This window comes from Rhododendron vialii, chromosome 2a (genome assembly GCF_030253575.1).
Source record: "Rhododendron vialii isolate Sample 1 chromosome 2a, ASM3025357v1".
Taxonomy (NCBI): Eukaryota; Viridiplantae; Streptophyta; class Magnoliopsida; order Ericales; family Ericaceae; genus Rhododendron; species Rhododendron vialii.
The window spans coordinates 19,011,978-19,018,827 of NC_080558.1; positions in this window are offsets into that span (position 1 = coordinate 19,011,978).

The following is a 6,850-nucleotide window of genomic DNA, read 5'->3' on the forward strand; positions in this document are numbered from 1 at the left end:
TTTTATCCCTATCTTTTCATTTTCATTACCTGTGAGCATGCCTAATAACCAATTTACTGTTTTCCATGATAAAACTGCTAGTCTTAGTTTTCAATATGCTTACCTGCTGCCTTGGAATGCCTCCGGGGTCTTTCTGAACATGTCTCAGAACCCAGAAAGTGCAAAGCCAAGCACTGGACAAGTCATTATAACTGGCATACGGTAGTCTACTACTCACATGCGCCTGTCCATTTCAATCCAGTGGCTGGCCCTTGCATGGCAACTAGGCCTTGGCCTTTGTTTTTGTCCCCACATTGTTTTTGGGGTATTCTATTTTTTTTGTGGCCTCTAAGCCTATTCAAATTACTTAGAACTGTATATTATCTATAATATAAACTGCTTGGTTTGCCCTCGGTGTGCACTGGTCATCTCCAGAGCCTAGAGGATTAGAAATAAGAGCTGTGGGTTTAAGCTTACTAGCGCACGACAATAAAGGAATGGCTTGCGCAGGTGCAGTCAGCATGTAGTGACTTGGTCAGTGCATGCTGGTTTCTTCATGGGCACGTCACTCTGGAGCAGCGTCCCTCCAATCTGTTTAAAACTCCCACAGGAGTCTGTTTTCAATCTATGCTAATTGTTTCAACAAAGCAAGCATGCCATTTTTATCACATCCTGCCAACATGTTACAGTTTAATTCCCTTTAACTGTTCCCCCGCCCTATTTGGCTAAAAAATGATTAATGAGAGAGAAGCACAAACGTTTTACAAAATGTCTGAGTAGAGATCGATCTCCAGATTGGGCGAGAGGGGTGCCTGAAAACCCTTCCCTCGCATAACCTGGCTCCCAAACCTCAGATATTGAAGATGATGACGGACCAGTCTACATCTTTTCAAAATCAAAATATAGCAAGCGTTTCAAGTTCAGTTCTTTAGGTGGTTTACCGTAAAACCCGAGTAGCGACTTTGAATCGAAGGGTTTCGCTGCGCTTTCCAAAAAGGGCGCACCCGAACTTTTCAAGGGCGTGTGCCCATAGTGGTAACTTTGCTGGGGACTTATTGCATTGGCCTATATTTGAAAATTAATACTCTCAAGAACAATCCTTCAAAAGTCTGTCAAAACAGTACACTTCATGCTGCTGAAGAATGGAATGGTGACTTAACAGGATCTCCGTATCCGACCAAACCGAACTAGAACTTTTTCGATTTTTCACTTGAGTAGTTTTCTCCAAGTATTGATTAATAAAAGTGAGCCACATTTTAAAAGGTATTTTTGCAAAACATTGCGATTCTATCTCATTAATCAATCTTTTAGTATTTTTTATGTGCATCGATGTTGGTTAGCCCTGTTGAGGTGTTTTGGGTAATTGGCACAGTTTACTGGAGCCTGGGATCCTCGAACGCCCAACAACCTTGGACGATGATGAGTCATTTTGCCGTTCGACCGTTGCACTGCAATACGTGGGAGTTTAGGGCTTTCGTAGAGGGAGTATGAGAGAGTATATTTGCAGAGTTTTGTGGCCAGAGGGAGTGTACGAACATATGAATTGTGGTCGTATATTTTCGGAACCCTGCCCTTTATATAGGCAATTGGTGACTCACTCCGGCCAATCAAATGGCGTGAATCAATAAGGAATTCTAGGGTAATAAGATCTCTAGACGAATCTGCTTTCATAGCCCGAACGTGTCGAAAAAAGGCTGCTAGTGTTTTAGGGGTCGGATCAAACGTATGACAAAACATTCCAGAATCTGGAAAATAGACGATTTGGCAGCCGAGCAATGGATCTAGCGGCTGTGGGCTCCCCGACCGGTGCGCGCCCGAGAGAGTCGCCACCCGAATTTTTGAGATGGATGATCCGAGAAATCGATGACTCGTTTTGAAAAAGGGTTTTGGTCTAGCAAAAAACGTCTAGACTTTGAGTCCGGGAGCCACGTTACAAATGGGGAAGGTTTTGTCGAAAAGCACCCCACTCGCCCGGTGAAACCGGTCTCTACTAAACATTTTCAAAAGGGAAAATCTTCATGAATCTTTTGAAAAATAAAGCTCTTTAATAAGCAAGTAAGAGGGGAAGGGAGATTGGAAAATATATCACATTGACGTGCACGTGGTGCTTTCTGTACGGAGGTGATAAAGATGATGCAGTGCATAAAAGAAAAGAGAAGCTTCTGGACAAACTGTCTGGACCACTGTGACCTCCTTCACGGCATACTATAATGTCACGCACGACTTTACAATATGCTATGCGGGGTATTTGTTCTGTTATCAGACTGTCATCAACTCTCAAAATATAACTTTCAACACTTTTGACAGTCATAAGAAGATGCTCGGTTATTGGATCACTTTAGGACGATACCATTTCATCAAGCTATGGACATAAAACAACTTTTAGTACGCTTAATCGCTTGAGATTAATCAAGAAAACTTTGTTTATAAACGAAACATGGCTTGTAGATATGGTTTCATTCTAAGAACACTGATAACTGGTTTCCTAACAACAGAAACAAGCCTTATGAAAGATAACTTTGATGTAGATAGTCTGAGCAAGAAAAACAGTAGCTGATGAAACGCCGTGCGTCTGAACACACAATGCCGTGCGATGCATTGTTACGTCGCGCGACGTGGTGCATTCAGGACAGTGGCTGTTTTATTTTCTAAAACGGTTTTTAAGTCAAAACTTAACCAAAAGGGGTAAGCTTGACAGCAAAAAAACCTCCCTCAGGGTCAAGATTGAGCTTAACCCAAGGAAACTTGGTTTTTATCTCCGATCTTGGGCTTGGTTGAGGATGGATGACAATAAATGAGCGTTGGTAAGGTTGGTTGAGGAAAGAGAGGTAGAGATATGTGTAAAAGATGGGTATATTGGGTAGTTGGGATCTTAAAGTGAGTAAAAAGACTCACTTTTAATGGTGAGAAGAAAAAATGGGGGACTTTGAGAAGGGAGAAGCCCAGAGAATGTTTTTAGAGCAAACTTTCTCAAGACTTGGAAGTGAGGAGTGGGTGTGAAAGCATGATGAGAGAGAAAAAGAGTTCAAGGCCCCTTTCCCTTTAGTGAAGGGGTGTATTTATAGGCAAGAGCTAAGGATTTTGAATTCAAATGGTGGAGGTATTTTTTGGGCGGGCCAGAAGTGTCTTTTCAGCTTAGCCAACTTGTAGCTGTGGCTCATGTGGGCGTGGCCGACAACTAGCTGAGCCAGTCAGAACTTTACCTGAAATGCCGTGCGGTTAACCTCATGACCGCGTGCGGCATAATGAACTCTATTATGCCGTGCGGTGTAGAAGTGTTCCGTGCGGTATTGTAGGTCCAGTCCAGGGCTTTTGGGCTTTTGGTTTGGGCTTTAGGTTGAAGAAGTCCTTTATCCAAGCTCTCGAAGGTATTGTTTCCTTTATTTTATCATCGGGACGTTCAAAGACCTTTCGAGGTCCGGATTGGGGTGTCTACAGTAGTCTCTCTTTAACGTAACTCGAACACCATTGATTGGTGCGAGTGACTCGTAAAGAATAGGCATCCCAATCCGTTGCTCTAAGATCTTTAAACAGAGAGAAAAACGAATAAACCCACAATGCAAGCTAATGATGATGGTGGTCGCACTCGTGGAGCTGCCTACGTACCCTGTGTGCAGGGATCAGACCAACGTAGTTCAATCAGGAAAATGCAAGTAAAACAAGTCCTAGGGGACGAAATTGTGAAATCATGCGACACACTTGAGAAGATTGAGTGCATGTAGTGCTGAGTGTTGTGAATTAAATGTAAATAACTGTGTGTGCGAGATGAGCCCCGAAAAGGCAAAAATTCGAGACGAGCCATCGGGAGGCGAAAATTCGAGACGAGCCCTTGGGGGGCAAAAATTCAGGACAAGCATTTGGGAGGCAAATTAAGATGAGACGAGCCCTCGGGAGGCAAAAATTCAAGATGAGCCCTCAGGGGGCAAAATTCAAGATGAGCTCTCGAGGGGCAAAATTACGGTAAAATTCAGGGATTATTATGATGACCCCCCTAGGAGGACGAACATAGTGAAAAAAGTGAATACGGCGGGTCCCCGGGGGACGAAAGATTTTACGAGTCTCGGAGGATAGTCAAAGCATAATCTTTCTAAAGAATTTTTCTGCAAGACGGCTAGGATATTCGAGTCCTAAGATGATTTTGGTGGCTGGGTTGAACAATTTCCAAGAAAAAGGATTTAATCATGCAAAATTAGAATGCTGTGCGGCCTGTATGACACTGTGCGGCGTTTCAACTTCCCATGCAACTCTTCGATTTTCGAGAATAGTCACCTGGTTTAAGGGTGCCTATTAATGCAGGCGTGCCCTTTCGATGGTCGTAGCCTCTTTAAAAGCATGGTGGTGCCTCATTCCATGCACCACCAAGAAAAATCTCTCAAATCTCTATGCGTTCCTTCTACATTTCTCAAAATAGGTTGTTCTTGAGGTTCAAGCATGACAGACAGTGACTTGGCGGCACGGGTGGTTTCCCTCGAGGCCGAGATGGCCTTTTACCGAGGAGAGATTAAGCAACTCAACACACAGATCGCGAGGCTTATCATTACCATCTGCACCCTTCGCCGGGTAGTGTCGAACTCGCAAGACTTTGTCTTCGACCAACTGGACGACAAACACGACCCATAGTACGCTCCGGAGCGTGGGTCTGACGATACCGCAGAGGATTCCAAGGGGAATCCGAATGGTTCGGATGACCGCTCGGATGGTGGAAATGAGGCTTTCGGCGAGGGGAGTGATTGAGGCTAGAGAAGAAGAAGGGGTGGTAAGATTTTTCTTTTGTTGTCTTTTTCTGCTCTTTTTTTTTTTGACTAAGTGTAATGAAATTCCCGGGGGGTTCCCCCGGGTTTTATGAATGAAAAGTCCCCTTACTCTTTCTACTTTTGTATCCACTTTCTGCTTTTGAACAAACTCTGGTGAATCGAAACGATCATAGCCTTAAATCATCAAGAAACTGTCCAGAATTCGGACTGTCAAAATAAGCGAAAACGCCATGCATAGCTCACGGAAAGACGCACGTTATGATGAAACAAAATACCCTGTACGCTGATCATTACGCCACGCGGTTTGATCAAAATGCCGTGCGGCACTATGGGCTGAGAACCCAGTCTAGCTTTAATTCCAGAAGAACCGGCTCGGGGGTATATACGGGTGAGGAGTATACGATACGCCTCACCGTTCAAAATTTCTCTCTCTCTCTCTCTCTCTCTCTCTCTCTCTCTCTCCCTCTCTCTCAGCTTTCTCTCTCGCCTCACTCTCTCTCTCTCCCATCTCACTCTCTGCTCTTCTCTCTCTCTCAATGTTTCTCTCTTTCTCGACTCTCTCTCTCTCTCTCTCTCACATTGTGATGGATAGCGGCGAGCTACCCGGTAGTGATTAACCACCGATGGTCGAGGTTACACCACCTCCGGTCTCTCCGGAGGGTGACACGTTGATCGAGGAAGTTTCAGAGTCCATGGGGGGCTCGATTTCGGCAGCCATGGCCGAGGAGGCCACGACCTCGGCTGTCGCAGTGGCTGGTAGTAGTGATGGCATGGTGCTGGCTGGTTATGGCCGAGATACAGAGGGCTCGGGTGCAATGGAGCCGAGGATCGAGGAAGGAGCTACGGGCCAATCGAGGGCCGCGGGTGGTTTAGAGGAGGGGGCCACGGAGGCCCATGGTGGTGGTGGCTTGGAAAGGGCAGAAGAGGAGATGGAGGCCTCTCCTGTGAGAGAGCCTCGGGCTGACTTGGGGAAGGCCCCCGTTGTTGAGGAGAAGCAGGCCGGGGAATAGGAGACACCGGCCAAGTTTTTGGGCAGTGGCGCGGGTGCAGGTTCATCACGCCATATAGGAGTGGGTGACTACTTAGAGACAGCATCTCTTGAGGACTTGGTGGAGACTCTTCGAGAAGTGCCTGGGTTGGCGGAGGCTTTGCTCGAGTCCCGTGAGAGGGAGCTCCGGGCTGAGCTCGAGACTGGAGCGGTCAAGGGGCCACAGGTAGATGATGAGGAGGTTTTAGTCCCACGAAGGACCGTGGTGGACGAGGCGACTGCGGTCTTAGGGGAGGACAGGCTTTTTACCGAGGAGTCCTACGTGCCACTTCGGCACGTGGTGGTGCCTACGCTGCTGGACGCTTACAGGCCGGAGAGGATTGCCTATGACGAGGCTTTGGTTCTGAGGGACCCCTGGCAGCACCTGTCCTTGCGACGAGAGGAGGTATATTTTAATACTCGTATTTCAATACAATGTACTACACTCTCCAATTACATACTTTAGAATATCATGCTTATCCTAATTATCATGCCCATTTACAGCATATTATCCATTTGTTGTAACAGGCGATCACGATCTCGTGCTACGGGGGTGCAGCCGATGTGCCGAAGTTTTGGGAGAGACTCCCGGAGGCCTCGAGGGAGATGGTGAGGGTGGCTGGTTTTGGAGAGTTCGTTAGTGTGTTGACGAGGGTGAGTAATGATCGCCAGGTAGTGAGGGCACTCACCGAGAGGTGGTAGGACACGACAAACTCGTTCCACTTCTCTTTTGGTGAGATGACGGTGATGCCATTGGACTTTGTGGCGATCACCGGTCTGAGGGTCGGAGGTGACCCTATCCCTTACGATGCCGTGGCGGGGAGAGACCCCGACCTTCAGAGGCATCTCCTGGGGTACAGGCTGAGGGCAGAGAAGGGGGATGCGTCGTACGCCCAGCTAATGGAGTTTTGGACGGAGCCCCCAGAGGGTAGAGTTCAGGAGGAGCAAATGGCGAGGTGCTTCCTATTGTACGTGCTCGGTGCGTCTCTGTTTCCCAACAGACGCAATCGAGTACACCTGTCGTTCTTGCTGGCCCTGAGGAAAATCGAGGTGATAGCCCATTTTGACTAGGGTGGCGCGGCTTTAGGGG